The sequence below is a fragment of the Lissotriton helveticus genome, chromosome 3_1, assembly GCF_964261635.1.
Source record: "Lissotriton helveticus chromosome 3_1, aLisHel1.1, whole genome shotgun sequence".
NCBI lineage: Eukaryota > Metazoa > Chordata > Amphibia > Caudata > Salamandridae > Lissotriton > Lissotriton helveticus.
Genome location: NC_136061.1, coordinates 1,498,196,927 through 1,498,224,660, shown reverse-complemented (window position 1 = coordinate 1,498,224,660; position 27,734 = coordinate 1,498,196,927).

Below are 27,734 nucleotides of genomic sequence, written 5' to 3'. Positions count from 1 at the left end.
AAGGTCTTTCACCACTGCATCCGCAAAGGTGTCTATCGCATCCGTGCCATGATCGGCATGAAGCTCGAGGTAGGTTTAAAAGCACTCGCCCCTCCCTTCTGTTGTACCTCCATGTCCTCCAACATTTGTGTGTTGCCTATGTCCAATAACACGCCTTCATTCACCTCCATTCTCAATTCTTCCAATGTTCTAACACCTGCTAAATCTTTGCATCTCATATTTCCTACTACCGTACTTTCCACAGCCGTGGGTTTTACGGGTGGTGGTTTCATTTTAAAGAATGTATGAAATTTCAATTTGTGGGTGAATTTGAACAAGTCCTTTCTCGTTTGGGCGAATTCCAAGTTCTTTTGTGGGCAAAAGGAAAGACCTAGTTTTAGAATCGATTCTTCTTCCAAGGTTAAGACCTTGGATGTCAAGTTGACAATAGTCAAGTTATCCTCCACATTTAGGTCTTCTTCTTGTAGAAGTTCTTGCTGCGGGTCACGGGTGGTAAGCCTACGATGTTTCTTGCCGCCACCCCCGCCTCATCTTCCTCTTCCCCCTCGTCTCTCTGGGGGCTTGCCCCTGCCGCCCTGCAGTTGTTGTTTCCGCATTAGCTTGAATTCCTCGTGAAAATGTGAGGGATCTACTTGGCCATCTTCACTCGACAGCTCATCTCCGGTCACTTCAGACTCAGATGTTTCTGGTACCGTTGGTGCCGGGCCAATTACCTTTTTTCTAAGTTCCTTCCTGGGATTATCGTATTTTTTGGCAAATGTCAATACTCTGCCCATGCTATAATCCCGTTCGTCTCTTTCAAGCTTCTCTTCCTTCCGTTGTTTTATAATTTGTTCGTATTTTTTCAATCGTTTTTTCATTAGTTTTCGTTTTTCCTCTAGTTTACTTTGATCTTCTTCTTTTAATAGTTCATCCTCCAGTTCTTTGATGAGGACCAGGGCTTTGTCACGGTCACTCCAAGCGAAACGCACAAAGATTACTAAGCTACCTTTACAGGACTGGGCTGTGTGTTCCGCCCATGCGTCCAAAAGTAGAGGGTCCGGGTTCTCATATGCCGGTATGGTGTATATCCTGAGGCCTCTCGGTACTCGGTCTACCTCTATGTAATTCTGAAGAGAGGTTGCCTCCCACCATTTTCTTATCTCATGTTCATATAGGCGTTCTAATTTCACCAAAGTCTGTCGTGCTTCCGCCTGTCTGGCCATGTCCCATTTTTTGTGTATCATTTTGTTTTTTCTTATTTTTAAACATTCCCAATGAGGTACTGGGTTTTTCAGAACCGGTACCGAACCGGTAACCCAGTGGTGTCAGGGTACACACCCAAAGACCTCGAGTACTTTCCTGATTTAGACCACAGAAACTCAGAGTCTTCTAGGTGAAGTCAAGGATCGATTTTATTGGCTGCAACCAAGAAACAGGCGTCCTAGAAGTACAACAGCACGGGATGTATATTCTCAGGAGACTGCTCAATCTTACAAAGCCAGGCTTCTCTTTTTATACAAAATATTATGCTTCAGGCAAACATTCTTAAATTTACAGTAGACCATTCACATATTTTCACTACAAAGAAAAAGCAGAGTCATGATGACAAGCCCACATTACAGTTCGTCCAGCCCATAATAAATCACCCGGCAAGGCCCAACAGTTTCATCAGATATCGGTGGACCCCCAATAAAAACGGGCACCTCCTCCTCATAAAACAAGTCGGAGAGAAAGGAACAGGGACAGGTGGGAGCAAGATTAGGCAGGGTGTGTGTGCGATGAAAAGGGTTTATGACATGTTGTGCCTTGATGCTATCTCATTCGGCCACTGGGAGAGGAACTGACCAAACAGGTTCGGCCTGAGGCAATGGTTTCAACCTGCCCAGGTCAGAGAAAAGTCAATTAAGGTGTACGTGTCCTTTGGAATCGAATTTAGCTGTATTATAAGCCTATGTCAGGGCAACCCACAAAATGGCTGCCGTACACAAAATGGAAGCCAAGGGTTCAAGACGAAAATGACGATTTCGAGGTGAAATCGTCACTCGAATATGACGAAAATGCTTGTACATAGTGTACTAGCCATTTTCGGTCTTTTGATATAAAAATCGTCTTGCTATGATGAAGTTTTATTCACGAGTCCAGAATTTTCAGAACTACAAACCCTCCTTTTGCCCTTACATAGGCAATTTAACCTAATCTCATGCTAATCTGAGTCCAGGTCTATATTCCTAAAGTCATTGAGATGTTGCTGTAACATCATTCTAGTATTTAGCTCGTCTCTTGATACAGGTTTCCTTACACATGATGTAGCGCAGAGGCCACATATTGCAGGAGCACACTGCGCGCACAGACAGAACAGGAAAAGACTGGCTAAGACCATCCCAATGACCATCAGAATTTTCCATTCCCAGGCGGATATCAGTTCCATCCCATTAACGACCATCCCATTAACGACCAATCTCCTTTATCCACATGAATAGATTCGGAAATCTTATGTAGTTTGGAGATGGCCTGGTACACTGTTGGAGCGTTATCTGGAATGAAAACACAGCAACTCGATTGGCTCAATCTACATACCCCACCTCGGTCTGCAAGTATGACATCTAATGCGACCCTGTTCTGAAGGGTCATAAGACGATCCGACTGGAGCTCAGCAGTCAAGTTACTAAGGGCACCAGCAGTTTCAATTACGGTGGACTCAACCACCCTTGTCAATTGCCTTATGTTCCTGCTGTTAACCATGGGTCCCCAGAACGGCAGAAAACCCTTTACGAAGTCCCCAAATTCTTGTCCCGCAGTGTCTTCTTCGCTGAAGACACCTCTAACTATCCTTGTCTTGTGGTATTCTGCCGCCGCTGTGTATGTGGGAGGCAGCAGGAACGAAACAAAACATGTGCCGAAAAGTCAGGGGGCAACCATGTATAGGCTCTATCATGGCAGATGAAATAGGTACCCTTAGCTGCTAGGAACGGAGGGGAAGTCTGAGATGCAAAAACATATGTTTCAGTGCAGATGCTTTTCCCTAGCTGAGCTCTGGGATTCTTGCCAGTACCTTGCAGACACAGGTGACCCTGATGGGGTACAATCTAAATCGGGGAAGATCTCTTAGCTTGCTGTTTCTCACTCAGAGTAGCTCCATATCCGGTCACGTTCCATCCTATGTATACTAGTGTCTCATCTCTCGGGATAGTCTCATAAGAAATATCTTCCTTAATCATGTGTACTATACCCTTAACTAGAGAACTATTCTTAGGATTGTCTGTTACAGAACGTAGGGGGTAGACTTCATGTGCATATATGAACATTGTTCTGTATGCCCACACAGAACCATTGTGGCTGAAAGGCAGGACCAGATAAGGGATACCTTTATCCGTTGTGTGAGGCATAAGACCACACACCCAACAGTTAGTTGTGTTCATTGCAAGTTGGTGTTGGTGCAAGAGCTGAACAAAGGAGTTATTAATAAACTCTAATCTCCTAGCTGATTCGTGTTCAGGAAGGGGTTGAAAAGAGTGTGGGGAAACAGTAGAAGGAGGAGGTATAGGCGATGTAGTGGGTGCAAATGTTACTCGAAAAGAGAATAAAACATAACTTATTAAAAATATCATCACACTGAATAACATGAAAATGCACAATATCAAAAAGCTTTTCTTTGTCATTATTTTACATATTCGGTTTTTAAAGTTCACAGTTTTTGCAGGTCTCTCCATCTCGAAAAACTCCATCCTCTCTAAAGTGCTTCCCGCGATGGGAGGTTGTTTCTGCTAAGGAATGCTTCTGTCAGTCTAGGGCAACTCCCTTGGACCAACCAGAACTGTCGACCTAACGTCGTCAGCTGCACCCCAAAGACTTTGGGCAATCGCGGCCCTAGCAGCGGAACCCGGATGGCGGTTCGAAAAACGAAAATAAGCAAGTTTCTCAGATGGGAGAGCTGCGCTTTCAAAAATAGTACTTGGAGGAAAAAAAACTTTGATTAGTTCGTATTTCTCGGCCTCAGATTATACCGTTGTTTTCCTGGTATTGTATTATCTTGGAAAAGGAGTTCAGGTTCTGTAGTGTCCAATCGAACTGATGGTGATACAGCTGGTTGCAAAATGTTATCACTCTCTTGTTCAGTAAGTGTTCCTTTTACTCGTGCATCACTGAAAGGCAGAAAACGTGGCACAGTTTCAGTCTCTGAGTCAGCGACACCCTCCTGGACCCACCGGTCGCATGGCAGAGGCAGAGGGATCCGCTTGCAGTGGATCCCGTGGATCCAGTTTTTCTTCCCCTCCACTCGAACAGCTGATCTTGTGGAAAGAAGAACGAGGTGCGGTCCGGTCCACCTTGGCTGGTCGTTCTTGGTCCGCTGGAAGTTCTTCACGAGGACCCAAGATCCAGGGTCGATCTGATGACCTGGAGTTTCAGGGACCGGAGGCAGGGTGTCATGGACCTGTTGATGCAAAACACGCAATTTAGCCGTCAATTCGTACAAATAATCGAGCAAAACAGGGTGTTCTATTTCACTGAACTTAGTGGGCCTTGGCACTCCCCATATGTTGGCCGGGCGGCCAAAAACTATTTCGTAGGGACTAAGTCCCACTCGCGAATGCACAGTCATTCTGGTGGATAGGAGTGCTAAGGGTAGAACGTCAGGCCATTTAAGACCAGAGCTCGCTTGGATTTTGGCCAGTTTAAGTTTTAAAGTGCCGTTGTAGCATTCTACTAATCCAGCTCATTGGGGGTGATTTGCAGCGTGGAACTTTTGCTGAATGCCTAGCCCTTCACATACTCTCTTCATCACACGACCCACAAATTCACTCCCATTGTCACTCCAGGCCATTCTAGGCATTCCGAATCTGGGGAAGAACTCTTTCACAAGGGCTTTAGCTGTGGATAAGGCAGTGTTGTCTTTTAGGGGATAGGCTTCCACCCATCTTGAAAAGGCACAAACAACAACGAGTACGTATTTTAAATTGTTGCACCTCTCCATGTGGATGAAATCTAGCTGCAAAACCTCGAACGGATACGTAGGAGGTGCAAAATGACCAGCTAGAGTTGGGGTTCCCCTACCAGGATTGTGTTTCAGACACACCATGCAATTCTTGACCACATTCTCTGCACACTTAGGAATTCCTGCATTTTGCCATACTGGAGCCAACTACTTACAAATCCCTTTCACTCTGATGTGAGCCATTCCATGAGCCATTGTAACCACTGCAAGCACATATGCATCGGGTAACAACCATCTCTGATGCTCTGACAATTCAACCCAACAACCATTTGCATCCATTCTACCCGTACTTTCTCTCCACATGTTCAACTCTTTCTCTGTAGCCTCAGCTTGAATAGACTTCACACTCTCTATCGTGTCTTCACACATTCCAACATCACCAACTCATCTTGCAGGGCCAGCAACATACATTCGGCTCATTACATTACTTGCAGTTTCTTTCGCGATTTCGTCAGCAAATGCATTTCCACGACCAACATCATCAGTCATCTTCTTGTGAGCACTACATTTCACAATCGCCACTTGCAGAGGCAAGGTCAGTGATTCAAGAAGCTCATTCACCAACTGACCATGCTGAATCTTAGCTCCATGCGAAGTCAGGATCCCACGTTCTTTCCACAATCGTCCAAAACTATGAGCCACACCAAACGCATACTGACTATCGGTATAGATAGTCACTTTCATTCCTTTAGACAACACACATGCTCTTGTAAGTGCAATCAATTCTGCTGCTTGAGCTGAATTATGTGGAATACGTGCAGCTTCAACAATTGTATGCAAAGTCGTGACAGCATGTGCTGCAGTCGTGTCACCATTCGGAAGCTTGAAGCATGAACCATCCACCCATAAGGTACCATCACACTTTGCAAGAGGAGTGTCCCTAAGATCTATTCTCCCTTTCGTTTCTTCTTTTGTTCTAAGAAAACAATCATGCTGTTCAGAAGCATCTAGTTCCTCTACAATTGGCAACAACGTAGCCGGGTTGAGAGTGTTGCATCTTTTTATGTGCACATGACTTGCTAACAAGGTTAATTCGTAACCTGACAATCGAGCACTAGTTAAGTGCTGTGTCTTGGTTCTGTTTAACAACATGTCCACTGCATGTGGAACCATCACAACTAACATATTATTCATCACTAGACCAGCAGACTGTCGAATAGAAACAGCTGCTGCCGCTGTTGCTCTTAAACAACTCGGCAATGCTTTAGCTACCGGATCCAAAGTCGATGAAAAATATGCACATGGACGCTGCTTGTCTCCAAACAACTGAGTCAACACTGATAATGCACAACCCTCTTTCTCATGGACATACAATGTAAAGGGCTTACTGTAGTTGGGGGTACCTAACACAGGAGCCGAACATAATGCTGTGCGCAATTCAATAAAACTTTTCTGACACTCTTCAGACCAAGGAACGGGATTGGGTGTATCTTTACACGTTAATGCCACCAAAGGTTTGGCTAATAATGAAAAATTTGGTATCCATTGCCTGCAATATGATGTAATGCCCAAGAAAGCACGCACTTCTCTCTGTGTTCTTGGCACACTCAATCTCGCTATTGCCTGAATTCTTTCTGGGGTCAGTTTCCTTCCCTCCTTCGATAAGAGATGACCTAAGTAGGTCACTTCTTTTCGACAATATTGCAATTTTGAGAGAGACACTTTGTGGTGCAAATCACACAAATGACGCAACAATGACAACGTGGCTTCTTTACAGATTTCCTCAGTATCTGCAGCAACAAGCAAATCATCAACATACTGAATGAGGGTAGCACCATCGGGTAAAACAATTGTATCAAGCTGTGTTTTTAAAGCTTGACTATATATTGATGGACTTTCACAGTAGCCCTGGGGAGCGCGTTTAAAGCGGAAGCTGCGTCCTCCTAAACTGAAGCCAAAAATATCCCTGCTCTCCTCGGCAATCGGGATGCTGAAGAAAGCATTCTTCAAGTCAATCACCGAAAACCAGGTTGCAGAAGCTGGAATCATAGTCAATAGGGCAGTAATGTCAGGAACAACTGGAAATTGTGGCACAACTATTTTATTGACCTCTCTAAGATCAATCACAAATCGGTACACAGGTGGCTGAGAAGGGTCAGTTCGTTTCAAAACAGGCAGAACAGGGCTATTGCAAACGTTGCCTCTTGTCTCTTCAATCACATCTTTTTCAATCAGATCATAAATGATCGCTAACAACGCTTTTTCACCTTCACTAGAGATTTTGTATTGGGGAATTCGTGGCATTTTAACATTGGCTTTCAATGTTACAACATATGGTGGTATTTCTAAAAGACCCACATCATTAGGACCAGTAGCCCAAAGAATATCAGGAAGAAACGACAATTCTGTTGGAAGTTTATCCCTTGACAAATACATTGGAGAAACCACTTTCTTACCTAATCAATCAATCAATCAATGGCATTTATAGAGCGCACTACATACCCGTAGGGTCTCAAGGCGCTGGGGGAGGGGGGGTGCCGCTACTGCTCGAACAGCCAGGTCTTCAGCTTCTTCCTGAAGGAGAGGTGGTCTTGGGTCAGGCGCAGGTCGGTCGGGAGGGAGTTCCAGGTTTTGGCGGCCAGGTAGGAGAAGGACCTTCCTCCTGTAGTCGCTCTTCGGATGCTGGGGACGGCGGCGAGGGCGTGGTTGGCTGATCGGAGGTGGCGTTTGGGAGCGTAGAAGTTGATTCGGCTGTTGAGGTAGCTCGGGCCTTGGTCGTGTAGAGCTTTGTGTGCGTGGGTGAGGAGGCGGAAGGTGATTCTTTTGTTGACGGGGAGCCAGTGAAGGTCTCTCAGGTGTCCGGAGATGTGGCTGGTTCGTGGGATGTCGAGGATGAGTCTGGCAGAGGCGTTCTGGATCCGCTGGAGTCTCTTCTGGAGCTTGGCGGTGGTACCGGCGTAGAGGGCGTTGCCGTAGTCCAGTCGGCTAGTGACGAGGGCCTGGGTGACGGTCTTCCTGGTCTCGGTGGGGATCCACCAGAAGATCTTCCGTAGCATGCGTAGGATGTTGAAGCACGCCGAGGAGACGTTGTTGACTTGCCTGGTCATGGAGAGGGATGAGTCCAGGATGAAGCCCAGGTTGCGTGCATGGTCTGTTGGTTTGGGTGCGGTGCCCAGGGCGGGAGGCCACCAGGAGTTGTCCCAGGCGGAGGGTGAAGAGCCCAGGATGAGGACCTCTGTCTTGTCGGAGTTCAGTTTCAGGCGGCTGGTCGTCATCCACTCGGCTACCTCTTTCATCCCTTCGTGCAGGTCGGCTCTGGCGGCGGCTGGGTCGTTGGTCAGGGAGAGGATCAGCTGGGTGTCGTCGGCGTAGGAGATTATGCTGAGGTTGTGTTGGCGTGCGATGGCCGCGAGGGGGCTCATGTAGACGTTGAAGAGGGTGGGGCTCAGAGAGGATCCTTGAGGGACGCCGCAGATGACTTCGGATGCCTCTGACTTGTACGGTGGGAGGCGGACTCTCTGTGTTCTTCCGTCGAGGAAGGAGATGATCCATTCCAGCGCCTTGTCCTGGATTCCGACGTTGCTGAGGCGCTGTACTAGGGTGCGGTGGCAGACAGTGTCGAATGCCGCGGAGAGGTCTAGGAGGATGAGGGCCGCTGTTTCTCCGTTGTCCATCAGGGCTCGGATGTCATCGGTGGCGGCGATGAGGGCGGTCTCGGTGCTGTGATTGGCTCGGAAGCCGGACTGTGAGGGGTCGAGGGATCCATTCGTCTCGAGGAAGGCGGCCATCTGCTTGTTGACGGTCTTCTCGATGACTTTGGCTGGAAACGGGAGGAGCGAGATGGGGCGGTAATTCTTGAGTTCGGTGGGGTCCGCTGTGGGTTTCTTGAGTAGAGCGCTGAGTTCGGCGTGCTTCCAGCTCTCAGGGAAGGTGGCGGTGTCGAAGGATGTGTTGATGATGTCTCGCAGGTGGGGTGCGATGACAGCGTCGGCCTTGTTGAAGACGTAGTGAGGGCAGGGGTCGGTCGGTGATCCGGAGTGGATGGAGTTCATCGTTTGGATGGTGTCTTCGGTGTTGATCGGGGTCCAGGCGTGGAGGGTGGCGGTGGGGGGTGGTTGTTCGGTCCTGGTGTGCGTTGGTTGGTTGCTGAAGCTGTTGTGTATGTCCGCGATCTTGTTGTGGAAGTATGAAGCGAGGGAGTTGCAGAGGTCTTGCGATGGGGTGATGTCGTTGTTTCCTGCGCTGGGGTTGGATAGCTCTTTCACGATGTTGAAGAGTTCCTTGCAGTTGTGTGCGTTGTTGTCCAGTCGGTCCTTGAATGCAGTTTTCTTGGCGGCGCGGATCAGCTGGTGGTGCTTCCGGGTGGCCAGCTTGAAGGTGGTCCTGTTGTCCGGTGTAGGTTCCCTTCTCCAGACTTTCTCGAGGGCTCGGCAGTTCTTCTTGGAGCTCTTGAGTTCGTCGGTGAACCACGGGGCTTTCTTGCTGCCGGGTCTGCTGGGCGGGGTCCTTAGCGGGGCGAGCTCGTCCGCGCAGATGCTGATCCACTTCGTGAGGTTGTCGGCAGCCTGGCTGGGGTTCGCTGAGCTGGCAGGAGGGTGCTGGCTCAGGGAGGTGGCGAGCTGGTCTGCTGTGATCTTGTTCCAGCTTCTGCGGGCGGTCTGTTGCTGGTGGTGGTGGGTCGTCGTTCTCTTGAAGGTGAAGTGGACGCAGCTGTGGTCCGTCCATTGAAGCTCTGTGGCGTGGCTGAAGTCGATGTCTGGGCTGGAGGAGAAGACTGCGTCGAGTGTGTGTCCGGCGAGGTGGGTGGGGGTGGACACCTAAAGTAAGTTGTACTCCTGAAGGAGAACAGTACAAAGTCGCATACAATCTTTTTAACAAATCTAATCCTAGCAAGTTTTCACCACAACCTGTTGTCAGAATAAGGGGTGCTTCGAATTCACAAGGTCCAACAGAAAGGGACAAAGGGTCAGAAATCGGATTTCTAACTGGGGCGCCAGAAAAACCTACTGATACATTCATTTCGCCAGACAAAGGTGCGCCAGGGAGTTTGGAGTGCATAATAGAACTCTTTGTAGCACCAGTATCGAACAGAAAAGGCTCTGACACACCTGATGTAATCACCTCAACGTATGGTCCACTCTGATCTACTGGAACTGAAACAACTCCCTCTCTTTGTCTATGGCTGTCCTAGCAATCATTACCGTCCATATGCTCATCTTCTGCATAGTAATCATCAGCATAGTACTGAGCCGTCCTACCAGATGCGTTATTCTGCTGGTCAAACCTATTCATCAAATTTTGAGGTGGAAGAGACTGTGTGTTCTGGGGGAAATTTCCACGTCCTCTACCTCTAGATGCGTGTTGAAAACCTCAACCTCTTACACCAGAAGCACCATTTGCACGCTGTAATAAAATAGGACAACTATACTTGAAATGGCCCTCTTCCTTACAATATGAACACTGATTGGGGCCTACAGGGACACGTGGTTGAGTATACTCGACTCTTTGCGAGTTCCTCTGATACTGTTGAGGCTGCTGATAATTACTCTGATAGTTACTCTGAGCACCACTATTTTGACCACCACGTGGCGGATATGCTTGCTGTAACAAAACCTTCGTTTTCAACTCTTTAGTTTTCTTTTCTGCTCTATCTTTCTCGTCTTTGTCTCGATTTTCGTAATATTGTGCAGTAGCCAATATCTGTGCTGAGGAGGAAACTGCCCAAGAACTCTCTGAATCTTTCAACTTTTTGCACAACTCTGGAAGCAGATTGTGCACAAATTTATCGACGAACAGTCGCTGACCACCTTCTGTGCTCATATCTTGACCACTGTGGTCGACAAAAGTCTCTTCAAACCTGGTGAAGAAATCTGAGACCGTTTCATCTTTCTTCTGCTTACATGCAGACAATTTATCCCAATTTACTCGCATGGCAGGCATTAAAGTCTTCATGTAATTAATAATCCTACTAGGGAGGTCTGCTACTAAAGGCTCGGGTTTAGCACCACCAACTTGTCGGTCATCTGCAGCGGCAATATTAGCCCATGTGTCACCTAACTCCTGATCATGATCTGCATGACGAATCTTTCCCCACAAAGGCTGTGGAACAACATTCCCAAACAACATGTCTATATCCGCTAAATTCATGATACATGACCCAGCAGTCTGTGACAACTCCTTGTAATACCCTGCAGGATTTTTACGGGGATCAGGCAATGTCTGTTTAAGAGCCAAAACTTCAGCTCGCTTCCAAGGAACATGTACCCACACACGCTGAAAATGTGCTGGTATAGCTGGGGGATTATTATTATGACCAGCTGCTACTTCTTCCTTCCATACCGGAGGAACTTCTCTCATGGGATATTGTCTTCCCTTCTTTTTACCAGAAGAATCAAATTCAAACAATGACTTAGAAACACATTCAGTCCTAAGTGACAACAACGTCGCAACTGCTTTCCTAACATCTGAACCCACAATTGCGCCTTTTGAAAACTCAAAACGTACATGGCTCAACTCGGGCGGATTAGAGTCCAAATCATTTTCCTCTAAATCTTCACATAGAAAAACACACATTTTCTCAAAAACGTATCTCTGCTTTGATGCTTCCCACTGGGTGAAGACATCCATAACACATTCTAAATCATATTTTTCCGGGTCAGCAACCCATTTATGTGCCAAATAATTCAACGTTTCTTTCTCCCTAGAATCAGGCTGTTGACTACGCAACTGTTTGCGCTCTGTGTCAGGAGTTACACTCGTTGCACCAAAGAGAGGATGCAAAAAATTAGCGACAGTACTAGCCACTCTCTGAAGAACAGAAGGAGAAGTCGATGAAAAGACAAGAGGGAAAGCAGGGTGAGACGAGGCAGATGCAGAGGCAAGGTCAGGAGAAGTACCAGGAGTGGTAGTCGATATAGTAGTCAAAGTTGTAGGAAGTATAGGAGGAGCAGATGTAAAAGTCGGTGGCCCTTGAGGAGGCTGCACCGGAGGAGCACGAGCCAGCTGAAGAACAGCTGGTGGGTGCTGTAGAGGAGCAGGAGGCAATGCAACCACGGGTTGCGCAGCTAAAGGTTGCGGAGGAGCGGTAGCATTTTGCGCATAGGGGGTGGCGAATTTAACAAATGCGACATTAGGGGATCTTTTTCAAGCTCTTTTGCTGCATCTTGCTGAAGAGGCGGCAAAACTGGATAGCATTTATCTATTACCATTTTACGTTGCCTGTGCAACTGCTCACTCATCTGTTCTTCTTCATTGTCTTTAAACTGCATAGCAGCTTGCATTATCGAAATACCCCTTTCTCTCTTATTTTTCTTTGCTAATTTAATTTCCTTCTGTTTGGCTTCCTTACGCCATAGGCGGAAAGAGTTAAACATTGCCGGCCGGGCTTTCTTCTTGAAAAGTTTAACTTCGAGATTGTCTAAGATTTCCGTGTCAAAGCTACCATATTGGGGCCATTTTAAAACACCATCTTTTCTGGTGTATCTGATCCACACTTCATTATATGTGATGGGACCTACGCCATGTTTTACATATAATTCATAAGTTGGAGTTCCAATCGGAGGAACCGGACACGAGTCCTCCAATCGGGAGTCCCTATTATTACAACCAAGACAAAACAAATTTCCAAGTCTGCTAAGACCAGGCATCTTTGCTCACTAGTCTAGCTTCAAACTTCAAAGGATTTATCGATTCCGATATTTCTCGTGAATACACGAGTCCTTTGGCTTTGGCACTTGCAAGTTCCAAACAAAGTGATCCCAAAAGGGGATACCCAAACTAGGACCAACTAAGGACTGGGAGACGCTCCACTTATACTTAACTGAAATATCGATGATGTCACCAGAAGACTCGTCTTATCGTTTCGCTCTACCAAACTTCAAGGGTCCAAATCAGGGCGATAGCCAGGGCAGCAGTCCTTTGTAGCCGTCGGGAAGCGGGGAACCTCGCAGCAAAGACTTTCGGACCACGTCGACATGCAGGGGTCGATGAAGTGGTTGGCCTTCCTCCAGAATTTTCACACGAAGCTCCTCACGAACCTCTGGCTTGGACCGGTACCATTGGTATCGCCCTACGTTGGGCGCCAACTGAGGTACTGGGTTTTTCAGAACCGGTACCGAACCGGTAACCCAGTGGTGTCAGGGTACACACCCAAAGACCTCGAGTACTTTCCTGATTTAGACCACAGAAACTCAGAGTCTTCTAGGTGAAGTCAAGGATCGATTTTATTGGCTGCAACCAAGAAACAGGCGTCCTAGAAGTACAACAGCACGGGATGTATATTCTCAGGAGACTGCTCAATCTTACAAAGCCAGGCTTCTCTTTTTATACAAAATATTATGCTTCAGGCAAACATTCTTAAATTTACAGTAGGCCATTCACATATTTTCACTACAAAGAAAAAGCAGAGTCATGATGACAAGCCCACATTACAGTTCGTCCAGCCCATAATAAATCACCCGGCAAGGCCCAACAGTTTCATCAGATATCGGTGGACCCCCAATAAAAACGGGCACCTCCTCCTCGTAAAACAAGTCAGAGAGAAAGGAACAGGGACAGGTGGGAGCAAGATTAGGCAGGGTGTGTGTGCGATAAAAGGGTTTATGACATGTTGTGCCTTGATGCTATCTCGTTCGGCCACTGGGAGAGGAACTGACCAAACAGGTTCGGCCTGAGGCAATGGTTTCAACCTGCCCAGGTCAGAGAAAAGTCAATTAAGGTGTACGTGTCCTTTGGAATCGAATTTAGCTGTATTATAAGCCTATGTCAGGGAAACCCACAAAATGGCTGCCATACACAAAATGGAAGCCAAGGGTTCAAGACAAAAATGACGATTTCGAGGTGAAATCGTCACTCGAATATGACGAAAATGCTTGAACATAGTGTACTAGCCATTTTCGGTCTTTTGATATAAAAATCGTCTTGCTATGATGAAGTTTTATTCACGAGTCCAGAATTTTCAGAACTATACCAACTCGGCCTCACGCCGTTCCGTTTCACAAAACATTTTCAATTTGAATTGCTGCGTCCGCAGCTCTCAAAATTAATGTGCTGCTGGCCCCCCTCGCTCTGTGGAAAATACGTTTCTCAGTGTCTTTTGTAAAAGATTTCGTGCCAACAAGCACCTTACCGGACCAATCTCGTGTTGTGTACTTCTGCGTTGTTCACGACAACTCACAACTATCCCCGGTATCCGTGCCTGGTAATGGCTCCGCTTTTACTCGCATCCACAGTGCGGCTGGAAATCCAAATTACAGCTCCAAAAACACCAGCCTGCCGCATCTTCGAGCGGGTGCCTGCATAACGGGGGTGTGCCCGTCAATCATATTCAACTCCAAACATCCTACAGATTATAAACCTGTAATAGATTGCAGCACTCACGGGGGTGGTTTCTCATAGATGTTTATTTGGAAACCATCAGCACATCAACAAGACGCGTTTCGGCATATAGCCTTTGTCAATTGTATAACAGTTGGCGTGGTGGCCATTGCTCTTATTTCACCATTTCCGAGTTTGCTTTCATGGAAAACAACAAAGGACTAACAATTCAAACTGCAAAGCGCCGCCATATTGTAACGTGCATATTGTAAGGCGTTATATACCCCTATAGGACATGGTTAAAGACATCGTAGTGTCTGCCTGCCCCGCTTTTCAGTCCGTGATTAAGTGTTCAAGGGGCACCCCTGCTGCGCCCAAAGACGTCCGTGTGTCCAAGCTCCTCTTTGCTCCTGAAGAGCTATCTCTGCACTGCAGCATGTTGCTGCCACGACCGGGCGGCCGTCATAAATCCATCTTTTGTGCAGGTATATATATATATCCCAGATTCCGCAACTGAACAGTAGCAATTCTTCCTTGCCACAGCCACAGCACGTACGGACACGGATCAGCAGGTAGGTGCAGAAATTCTTATTTGATGTATGTCGCCATAACGTTTCGGCTCGTAGTTAGACCCTAGTTTCCATGGGTAAATCATTTTTTTATTTGCTAATAACTTTGGTGTAGTTTGACGAATCTTTACGAAATTTTCCCCAAAAATTATTTATATATATCAGCTCCTATCTTGAAAGTTTGGGGGTGATTTGTCAAGGGGGGCTGAGAAAAAAGGGGGGTCCCAAAACATATGTCCTCCATGCAATATCCGTAGGAAACTTCAGACAAGGCTACAGGTCAAACTGCTGAAAGGAATTGAGGTTCCGTGACGATTTTACTCGTATTTATAACATTGTCGTAAATACATAATTTTGGTATCAGTGAACCGCAAATGATCCATTTACTATATCCTGGTGTTTTCGCTATGCTACGAGCAAGAGCACTCCAGTTACAAACACATTTCTGTTCTACCCGTGGCATCCATCTTAGAACACGGAAGCCATTTTGTATTCCTTGCCCTCACATAGTCAATGGACACGCAATGACCTCTTTTCATTAAAGGACACGTAGGCTTTAACCGGCGATTCACCTTGCGAGTTACACGTGCACCTTAGGCCAGCAACGCTGTAGCAGCATGACTCGGCAAGAACTGCCTCCCCAGCCTGAGGCCAGTCCTGCTATACTGGTTCTTGTGTTCGTTGGCCTGATCATGATTAGGCGGCCGAAGCTGGTAACCGTGCCCATTTACGACCCACAAACATTTCTTATCCTGTCTTTCTATCTTCTGCACCTGGCTCTGCTCCTTTCCTTCTGGGCCTTTATTAGGGGGAGGTAACGAAATTTACAATGAGGCGGTCCGGGTCTTGAATGAAGAATTGACATGGGATTATGATGGACTAGTGGGAACCCCTCATTTGTAATGTTTTGACATCAGATACTGTTGACGATCCCTGTGCAAACGCCAAATATTTATTGTTTAAGACACGAATGTTTAGAACTGTGGTAACATGTAAAGAATTTGCCTGAAGCCCAATATTTAGTATATAAGGAGCAACCCTCTTTGTACAAATCGAACAGGCTCCTAGATACTGCCCATGTGTAGTTTCTGTGACTTCTGTGTCCCTGCAGTAATAAACCTTTGGTCTTTGACGCCACCATCGAGAAGCCCGTGTTTCTGTTTGTTTGTGCACCGAGACAGGTGGAACTCCGGGGTCTTCGGGTGTTATCCCTGACACCTCTGGACGGAACCAAAAAGTCCAGAACTCCAATTGGCGCCCAACGTGGGGCGACGTCATTCGGTACCGGTCCAAAAGCCTGAAGAGTTCGAGGAGCTTCGTGTGAAGATTTCAGAGGGAGGCGCCCCACTTCATCGATCCCGGCATATCGCAAAAGTGGCCCCGACGTTCTCTTCCACGAGGGTTCCCGTTCAGACGGCTGCAGTGGTCCGTTGCCTTGACCGTCGCCCTGTCTTGGACCCGAGGTGCAGTCCTCAGTACGGCGAAACGTGACGGGTTTCTCCTTGGTGACGTCTTCAGTGCCTCAGTTAAGTATTCAGTGGTTGCTAGTTGGTTTTGTAAGGGTTGCTCCTATTTGGATAATCCTTTTAGTTCTCAGTTCAGTTCAGTTCTGTAAGGTTATCACTGGTTATTCTGGTTACGATAATCATTCTGTTCAGTTCAGGTATCGATACATCTGTCAGTTCTGGTAGGCCTAAGTTCTTGGTTCGAGTGCGCATCTTTTCTGTTTGTGTTTTGTTTGTTCTGTGTTCCGGATTATAAAATGGTAAGTCGGAAAAATTGTATGTTGTCTTGTTTTAGTTGCAACAGTGATTCCCAGTTGGAGGACTCGTGTTTGGTTCCTCCGATTGGAACTCCCCTTTATGATCTTTATTGCAAATTTGGTGTGGGCCCTATCTCTTATAACGAGATATGGATCCGCTACACAGAGAAAGATGGTGTCCTTAGTTGGCCACTACATGGTAGTTTTGAACCTGAAATTCTCGATAATCTAGAAAGAAGGTTGTTTAAGAAGAAAGCCCGGCCGGCAATGTTTGATTCTTTCCGTTATTGGCGAAAAGAATCTAAACAGAGAGAAATTAAAAAGTTGAAGAAAGAACAGAAAGAGCAAGAGTTGACTTTAGAACAGTCTGCTAGGCAGCTGCAACTCAACGAGTCTGAGAAAGCGATGGAGGTGGCCGATAGAGAGCGTAATTTAGCGATAGACAAGTGCTATCCTGTTTTGCCATCAAGTACGGCTAAGATAGTAGAGGACCCTGAAAAGGATCCCCTGTTGTCTTACTTGTTACGATCACCCCCACCGTATGCACAGGGTGCTACGGCTCCACCTATACCGAATGTTCAATTACCGGTTGCTGGACAACCTGGTGTCCCTGTTCCCGCTCCCCTGAATCAAGTTCCTGTACCTCCTGTGGTCAATATTAATGTTCCTTCGACAACCCCTCTTCTAGGGTTGCCGGCTTCTTTACCTATGCCTGTGTCGCTCACACCTGCTACTCCGGGGCAAGCTATTTTTCCTGCTACTCCTGCTGTTCCTGATCTATCTGTTCCAACTGCTACTCTATTCACTGCCTCTGTTAATATTATGACTCCGCTTTCTGTTCGTCGGAGAATCACTGATTCTGTCTCTAATATTCTATCTCCCTTCTATAAAACTCTGATTAAGACTCCTACCTCTGACTCTGTGCAGAGACGTAGTCAGCTTCCCAGTACTGAAGAAAAAGGAATACTAGATTCCACTGCTCTTAGATGGGTTTCGAAAGTTGGAAGATATAATGTACAAAATGTATTAGATACATTTATGCAATGGAACGAACCGACACAACGATATGTGTTCGATGAAATGTGTTTCCTTCTACGTGAGGAATTGGAAGAGGATGACCCTGAATCAAATCTAGGAGAATTAATTAATGTTCAGAAAGAGTTTGCTGCAGGTATGATAGTTGGACAAAATATAAAAGAAGCGATGGAACTGATTTTAAGTTATAGGAATGACTCATCCCTTCGTTCACCGAGAGAATTAGAGAAACATAGTACGAGACGAAATCGTCAATATCCAATGAGAGAGGTTCCACCAATTTGGCGTGAAGCTGTGCAAGCTAATGCAAACCTTGGTATTGCAGCCGCTCCGGCCCAATTCCAGAGAGTATGGATACATATTCCATGGAAGCGAGCTGAAGTATTAGCAGTGAAACAGGCCTTGCCAGATCCGCGTAAAAATCCTGCAGGGTACTACAAAGAGTTGGCTCAAACAGTTGACGCTTGTGTATTGAATCTTGCTGACATAGATCTGCTATTTGGTAATGTAGTACCGCAACCAATTTGGGCTAAAATTCGTAAAGAGAATCATCCAGTTGCCCTAGGTGGTGACTGGGCAGCTATAATTGCAGCGGATGGTCAACAAATAGGTGGTTCCAAACCTGAACCTTTAATTGCTAATTTGCCTGGTAGAATAATCGATTTAATGAAAACCTTGATGCCAGCATTGCGCGTTAACTGGGACAAATTGTCCGCGTGCAAACAAAAGAAAGACGAAAGCGTCTCCGACTTTTTCACAAGATTCGAAGAGACTTTCGTGGATCATAGTGGTCAGGATATGAGCACAGAAGGAGGCCAGAGATTATTTGTTGATAAATTTGTGCACAATCTGTTGCCAGAACTTAGTGGTAAATTAAAGAATTCTGAAAGTGCGTGGGCTGTCTCTACGACTGCGCAAATACTTGCGACTGCTCAGTACTATGAAAATAGGGATAAAGAAGAGAAGGAAAAATCAGATAAAAAGACGAAAGATTTAAAAACTAAAGTACTTTTACAGCAAGCTTATCCGCCTCGCATGAATCAGACGAATATGCAGCAAGGGTCATATCAAAGAACGGATTATAATTTTCAAAGGCCACAATACCAATGGAATCAATGTGCTTATTGCAAAAAGGAAGGTCATTACAAAAGTGAATGTCCAGTTCGAACGCAAAATAATGCTGCGGCAGCTCAGAGAGGTCGTGGTAGTCCTATGCAAAACTTTAGAGGTCGAGGACGAGGTGCTATGCCTCCGCAGACGAGTGATCGCCCTTCTAATTATTTCGATCAGCGAAATGGACAATCTGCCCAACAGAATAGGTCTCCTCAGTATCATGTCGAAGACTATTATGAAGCTAGTGAGGAAGTTCAGCAAAGTGAGTACTAGGACAGCCCTGGACAAAGAGAGGGAGTAGTATCAGTTCCAGTAGATCAGAGTGGGCCTTATGTCGCAGTAGCAACATCAGGTATAGTCGAACCGTTTCTGTTGGATACTGGTGCAGCAAAAAGTTCTATCATACATGCGAAACTCCCTGGCGCACCTTTGTCTGGCTCAACAAACGTTTCAGTAGGTTTTTCGGGCGCCCCTGTTCACAACCCTGTTTCTGGTCCTTTGTCTATTTCTGTTGGACCCCGTCAATTGAAAGCACCCCTGATTTTGACGACAGGTTGTAACGAAAATCTGCTTGGTTTAGACTTGTTAAAACGCCTGTACGCGACATTGTACTGTTCTCCAGCAGGAGTACAGCTTACGTTGGGTAAAAGAATAATCTCTCCGATGTACTTGTCGATGGATGCGCTCCCACCAGAGCTGCGTTCACTCCCTGATACTATTTGGGCGACTGGTCCTAATGATGTAGGTCTATTGGAAATTCCACCCTATGTAGTAGCTTTGAAAGCAAATGTTAAACTTCCACGAATTCCACAATACAGAATCTCTAATGAAGGTGAGCGTGCGCTCCTACTGAAAGTACAAGACCTGATCAAGAAAGACGTTGTAGAAGAGACTAGAGGTAATGTCTGTAATAGTCCTGTACTGCCTATTTTGAAACGAACTGACCCTACAAAGCCTCCAGTATATAGGTTCGTAATTGATCTTAGAGAGGTTAATAAAATTGTGATCCCACAGTTTCCTGTGGTTCCAGACATTACTGCATTGTTAACGTTGATTCCTGCTACAGCAGCATGGTTTTCGGTTGTCGACTTGAAAAATGCCTTTTTCAGCATTCCGATAGCCGAAGAAAGCAGAGATATCTTCGGTTTCTCTCTAGGAGGACGAAGTTTTAGATTTAAACGCGCTCCACAAGGTTATTGTGAAAGCCCATCAATTTACAGTCAAGCATTAAAAAGCCAGTTAGATTCCTTCGTACTTCCTAGTGGTTCTGCTTTAGTACAGTATGTCGATGATCTTCTAGTGGCTGCCGATGACAAGGAAACTTGCAAAACTGCTACAATTTCTTTATTGCATCATTTGTCAGATTTGAATCACAAGGTGTCACCTTCAAAAATGCAATACTGCTGCCAAGAAGTGACCTACCTAGGTCATCTCTTGTCAAAGGAGGGAAGGAAGTTGACCCCAGAGAGAATAAAAGCAATTACACAGATGAACGTTCCTAGCACGCAGAGAGAAGTACGCGCCTTTTTGGGTATTACCTCATATTGTAGGCAATGGATCCCAAATTTTTCTCTTCTAGCAAAACCATTGGTAGCCTTGACTGGGAAAGGTGTTCCGAGTCCGGTACCATGGTCTGCTGAATGTCAGCAGAGTTTTTCTGAATTACGAAATGCACTGTGTTCAGCACCTGTATTGGGTACACCCGACTACAGTAAGCCATTCACGCTCTATGTCCACGAGAGAGAAGGTTGTGCATTGAGTGTTTTGACACAGAAATTTGGTGATAAACAACGCCCTTGTGCGTATTTTTCATCAACATTAGATCCGGTAGCTAGAGCGTTGCCTAGTTGCTTGAGAGCTACAGCCGCAGCTGCAGCTTCCATTCGACAATCTGCTGGTTTAGTAATGAACAACATGCTAGTGGTTATGGTTCCTCATGCTGTGGATACACTCATGAACCGAACCAAAACGCAGCACCTTACCAGTGCTAGATTATCAGGTTATGAACTGACACTGTTAGCTAGTCATATTCAGATCAAAAGATGCAATGTATTGAATCCAGCAACATTGTTGCCGACTAGCGAAGAGTCGAGTGATTCCGAACCACACGACTGTTGTTTCAAAACTGAGGAAGAAACAAAAGGACGAATCGATCTAAAAGACACTCCGTTGTCAGAACCAGATGGCACGTTGTATGTTGACGGGTCTTGCTTCAAATTGGAGAATGGTGATGTGACTGCTGCTTATGCAGTAACAACTTTGAGTACGATTGTGGAGACTGCAAGAGTGAGTCAGAATTCTGCCCAGGCTGCAGAATTGATCGCGCTAACAAGAGCGTGCGTTTTAGCTAAGGGAAAGAGAGTGAATGTGTTCACAGATAGTCAGTACGCGTTCGGCGTGGCCCATAGTTTTGGCCGTTTGTGGAAAGAAAGAGGTTTCATTACGTCCCATGGGACTAAGATTCAACATGGTCAGCTAGTTAATGACTTGTTGGAATCTCTAACCTTACCGACTGAAGTTGCGATTGTGAAATGCAGTGCTCATAAAGCAATCACGGATGATGTTGGTCGTGGGAATGCTTTTGCTGATGAGATTGCAAAACAGACAGCTAGAAATATGATGAGTAGAATGTATGTTGCAACGTCTGCAAGATGGATTTCTGAGTCTGGAATGTGTGAGAACACAGTGGAAAGCGTGAAGGAAATTCAGAAAGAGGCGACTGAGGAGGAAAAACTTGCATGGAGAGAGAGCACGGGTAAATTGGACTCGAGTGGGTGTTGGATTGACTTGTCAGAACAACAGCGTTGGATGTTGCCTGATGCGTATGTGCTTGCAGTAGTAACGATGGCACATGGAACAGCGCACATCAGTTCAAAAGGGATTTGTAAGATGTTGGCTCCGGTCTGGAAGAATGACAGGATTAGTAAGTGTGCAGAGAGAGTGGTGAGAAATTGTATGGTATGCTTGATGCATAATCCTGGCAAGGGAATCCCCACACCTGCAGGTCACTTCGCTCCTCCTTCCTGCCCCTTTGAGGTGATCCAGCTAGACTTCATTCACATGGATCGTTGCAATAATCTGAAATATGTCCTAGTGGTAGTTTGTGCTTTCTCCAGATGGATCGAAGCATACCCACTGAAGGACAATACTGCCTTATCCACTGCCAAAATTCTTCTTAAAGAATACTTCCCCAGATACGGAATGCCACGGATTGTATGGTCAGACAACGGAAGTGAGTTCGTAGGGAAAGTTATGCAGAGTGTGTGTGCCGGCCTAGGGATTAGACAGAAATTTCATAGTGCGAATCATCCCCAGTCCGCGGGTTTAGTCGAGGGTTACAATGGCACCCTTAAACTGAAACTCGCTAAGATACAAGCATCCACGGGTTTGTCCTGGCCAGACGCATTGCCTTTGGCTTTGCTATCAACAAGAGCAACTGTACATTCTAGAGTAGGGCTTAGTCCTTACGAAATAGTTTTTGGCCGTCCTGCAAATGTTTGGGGGGTACCTAGACCGAAAGAATTTAAGCAGCTGGAATACCCAATGTTAATTGATTACCTTTTCGACTTGACTGCTAAATTGAGTCTTATTCACCAACAGGTTTTCGATGCATTGCCAAAGCCACCGGAGAGTCCACGCCATCAGCTGAAACCGGGTGATCAGGTGGTCATCAGAAATTTTGCAAGAACAAAAAATCTTCAGCCCAGATTCATTGGCCCATTCCAAGTCCTGCTAGCAACGAGAACTGCTATTCGTGTGGCCGGAAGGAAAAATTGGATCCATACGACACATGGTAAACGTGTGCCTCTGCCACTTCCTTACGACAACTGGGTAAAGAAAGGAATCGGTGCCTCTGAAACGGAGCAAGTCCCCAGGTTCATACCTTTCAGCGATGCAGAACTGATCACGGATTCACCAAATTCTGACTCTCCTCCTGAAACTGCTCTTTTGAACCCTGAACATTTGTCATCTGCACCAAAAGAACATTTGCCATCTGCGAACGTGAACATTGCAACGTCAGCTGAAAATACATTGTTTCCAGATCAGACAGCTCCTGCAAAACTGAGATACAACTTACGTTCTCGCAATATGGACAAATAAAGCAGGAAACTGCCTATTTTCAGATTTGAATTTGCTATACAATGCCTCCAGCCAGGAAGTTTGCTAATACTTTGTATTGTTTCTTTTTGTTTTAAAATTGCCTTGCCGTCTGGGTAGCCGTAGGGTCGTGGCTGTGTGCCTAGTTGAATCTGCGGGGGTCAGACACAAGGTCGATCTTTCTGTTAATTCTGGGAACTCCCAGGGCTGATAGAGGCATTTTCATCTACGTACACATCATCAGTGGTCGCGAACGGTCGTAGAAGATGGAACTTCCTGAGCTACAACGAGAAAATGTAATTTATGTTCGCAGAAATAGACTGTACAGAATATTACACAGCAAATGCTTTCTAATGCAATGTGCAGTTACATTTTTAATTGTTTTGATAACGTTGGCGGGTGGAATCGTCTTTGGTGTACATTTGATTTTTATGCCAGTAACTACAGTACCTTCCCTTGATCCTACTACTTCTACGGTTTCTTCTATGCATTCTTTTCACTCATTTCCTGAACACGAACAAGCTCGACGCTCAGAATTTATTAACAATACATTTGTACAGCTCTTGCATCAACACCAACTGATAGTTAATACTACAGACTGCTGGGTGTGTGGCTTGATACCTCACACTATGGATAAAGGCATTCCCTATCTAGTCTTGCCTTTCAGCTATAATGGATAATTTCAGGCCTTTCAGACCATTTTTTCATATGCCCTTGAGACCTATCCTCCGCGTCCACCACGGTCCACTAAATACAACTCAGCCAACAAAGCTTTAGTCCAGGGAATTATTGATATGATTAAAGACGTCAATAATACTCCATCTGATCCTAGAGATGAATTACTGGTGTATTTGAGTTGGAACTCTACAGAGTATCGCCTTAGTTTGGGAGAAAGCAAGCGTAAAAGCTCCACTTCAGTTTGGGTCGTGCCTCACCGAGGTCAGGTCTGTTTGCAAGGAAATGGGAGAAATCCGAGAGCTCAGCTAGGGAGGAGTGAGTGCGTTGAGACTTACGTATTTCCGTCTAACTCCTCCCCTGCCTTTCTGACTGCTAGGGGTACTTACTTCATTTGTCAGGACAGAGCATATACATGGCTGCCTGCTGACTTTTCAGGTTCATGTTATATTGCTCGATTGTTACCCCCGACATACACTGCTTCTTCAGATTATCACAAAACCAGAGTAGCAAGAGGTGTCTTCAGCAAGGAAGATACCGCTGGTCAAGAAGCTGGAGACTTCTTCAAAGGTTTTCTTCCGTTTTGGGGGCCTATGGCCAATAGTAGAAACCTTCGTCAACTCACACGGGTAGTTGAATCTACAATTACAGAAACTGCTGGTGCCCTTAGTAACTTAACAGCTGAGCTCCAGGCGGATCGTCTCATGACGTTGCAGAACCGTATGGTTCTAGACGTAATACTTGCAGATCGAGGTGGGGTATGCAGAATGATCCAATCAAGCTGCTGTGTCTTTATTCCAAATAATGCTCCAACGGTCTATGAAGCAATCTCTAAGCTACATAAGATTTCCGACTCTATACACGTAGATAAGGGAAACTGGTCCTTCATGGAGTGGTTTTGGACTCTGGTATCAGCGTGGGGATGGAAGGTTCTGATGGTCATTGGTGTCATCCTAGTACTGCTGTTCTCGTGCTGTCTTATTATCCAATGTGGTCCCGCTCTGTGTAGCCTCTGTGCTGCAACCTGTTTCAGAAAACCGCCTGCATTAGGAGAAAAGGCACGAGACAGGATGATGATACAACAACATGTCACTAACCTAATGAGCATAGAATTAGACTCTGACTCTGATATAGACTGAGTAATTGCCTATGTAAGGGCAAAAGGAGGGTCTGAGGTTCCGTGACGATTTTACTCGTATTTATAACATTGTCGTAAATACATAATTTTGGTATCAGTGAACCGCAAATGATCCATTTACTATATCCTGGTGTTTTCGCTATGCTACGAGCAAGAGCACTCCAGTTACAAACACATTTCTGTTCTACCCGTGGCATCCATCTTAGAACACGGAAGCCATTTTGTATTCCTTGCCCTCACATAGTCAATGGACACGCAATGACCTCTTTTCATTAAAGGACACGTAGGCTTTAACCGGCGATTCACCTTGCGAGTTACACGTGCACCTTAGGCCAGCAACGCTGTAGCAGCATGACTCGGTAAGAACTGCCTCCCCAGCCTGAGGCCAGTCCTGCTATACTGGTTCTTGTGTTCGTTGGCCTGATCATGATTAGGCGGCCGAAGCTGGTAACCGTGCCCATTTACGACCCACAAACATTTCTTATCCTGTCTTTCTATCTTCTGCACCTGGCTCTGCTCCTTTCCTTCTGGGCCTTTATTAGGGGGAGGTAACAAAATTTACGATGAGGCGGTCCGGGTCTTGAATGAAGAATTGACATGGGATTATGATGGACTAGTGGGAACCCCTCATTTGTAATGTTTTGACATCAGATACTGTTGACGATCCCTGTGCAAACGCCAAATATTTATTGTTTAAGACACGAATGTTTAGAACTGTGGTAACATGTAAAGAATTTGCCTGAAGCCCAATATTTAGTATATAAGGAGCAACCCTCTTTGTACAAATCGAACAGGCTCCTAGATACTGCCCATGTGTAGTTTCTGTGACTTCTGTGTCCCTGCAGTAATAAACCTTTGGTCTTTGACGCCACCATCGAGAAGCCCGTGTTTCTGTTTGTTTGTGCACCGAGACAGGTGGAACTCCGGGGTCTTCGGGTGTTATCCCTGACACCTCTGGACGGAACCAAAAAGTCCAGAACTCCAGAATGATCCCAAATTTGTCTGGGAGAAAGATCTTGGTCCAGAAAGCACGCTTTTGTTTAAATGGGGTAAATCCGTTCAGTAGTTTTTGAGAATTATCAAAATTTACAGATATAAAAATTTGAGAATTCTGACATCTGATTGGTTGAAGCGTTACGAGCACGAGCTTGCGGCTCATTGGCTGCAAACTGTTGAAATTAGGAAGTGTTGGCAGCCATTTTGTGACTCAGTCCGTCAGCTCGCATATCTCCCTCTACAAGCCATCGAGTCCATAGTCCTACCTCTGTGAGGCAACATTGAAAATATACTGCAGCTCTGTCTGTGCAAGATACCCCTTTCATGCTCCCTCTCCCCACATCATCAGCTCACAGCTATGCCTTTAGAAGCCAGCTGCGAGCCGTCAGGCCCGCAGCTCTACCTCTGCGAGCCAGCCCGTTAGCTCGTAGCTGTGTCTCTGCTAACTGGCCTGTCGGCCCGTTGCTCTCCTTCTGCGAGTCAGCCCATCGGCTCGCAGCTAGGGCCCGCAGCTCTACCTCTGCTGCTCATTGGCTGCGAAATGTTAAAACTAGGAAGTATTGGCAGCCATTTTGTGACTCAGTCCGTCAGCTTGCATCTCTCCCTCTACAAGCCATCGGATCCATAGTTCCACCTCTGCGAGGCAACACTGAAAATATACCGCAGCTCTGTCTGTGCGAGATACCCCTTTCATGCTCCCTCTCCCCACATCACCAGCTCACAGCTATGCCTTTAGAAGTCAGTCCGTCGGCTCGCAGCTCTGCATCTGTGAGCCATCAGGCCCGCAGCTCTACCTCTGTGTCTGCGAGCCGTCAGGCCCGCAGCTCTACATCTAGGAGCCAGCCCGTTAGCTCGTAGCTGTGTCTCTGCTAGCAGGCCCGTTGACCCATTGCTCTACCTCTGCAAGTCAGCCCGTCGGCTCGCAGCTCAGGCCCGCAGCTCTACCTCTGCAAGCCAGCCCATTAGCTCATAGCTGTGTCTCTGCTAGCAGGCTCGTCGGCCCGTTGTTCTCCCTCTGTGAGTCAGACCATAGCTCTCCCTCTGTGAGCCAGTACGCTGCTGTGCCTTTGCAAGCCGACGGCCCGTAGCTCTCCCTCTGCGAGTCGAGCCCATGGGCCACAGCTCTCCCTCTGCGAGCCTGCCTAACGGCCCGTAGGTCTCCCTCTGCTAGCCGGACTGCAGCTGTCACTCTGCGAGCTGATATTGGAAATATAAGGTGGCTTTAAAAAAGCCCTTGTGTTTATTAGTTGGAGCTACATATATGTGCGGATGCACAGGTTCAGGTTATTCAGAAAAACTCGATTTTCCTGATCTGTGAAGTGTACTCCATCCCTTCTGTAGATATCAGCCATATCAAAACGTATGTTGTTGTTGTAGATCGACCCCATTCCATGGTCTCTGAGGTATGCAGACACAACTTTGTTGACATTCTTCCTAGATTTTTCAATCTGATGACAAAATTGGTTTGACCATTTCCACCTCTGTCTTTGGCATATATTGGAATATACAAAGACAGTTTGAGGCAAAAGCAACATCAATTGTCCAAATGTGTCCTTCATTAGCATTTCCAAACCTACCCCAATCAATGTCCCTAGGTCGTTACCACCACAGTGCACAATCATGAGGTCAGGGTGTTGGAGATGCAAACAGGTTTTAACCGAAGGCAGCAATTGGTGCCACTTCAATCCTCTCTCTGCAAACCATTTAATGTCCACATTTTGTAAACCTAGGTCTAAGTCAATACGTCTCTCTTCTGCATACCTCTTGCACCAGAAAACATAACTATGTCCTACGATCCACACTAGCATTTTGAAGGTATGGCTGGAAGGTATGGATAGATGTCTGTAGCTCATGCAGTCCGTTTGTAGTATAAGAGATATGTCTAAAGATGGGGAACTACTTTTTTTCCCATACAAAATGATAACTGATTTGAAGATGAAAAGCATTGTTTCCTCAAATGTAGGGTGCATATTAGATTTGAGGAAAAGCATCTTTGTCCTTAGTTAATAAAAAGCAGTTTAAACGAACAGTACATATCATAGGATAAAATTCGCTCAGCTCAACCACACCTGCTACTTGCAATTGGATGGCACTGTTCGACCTTAAAACAATGGTGAA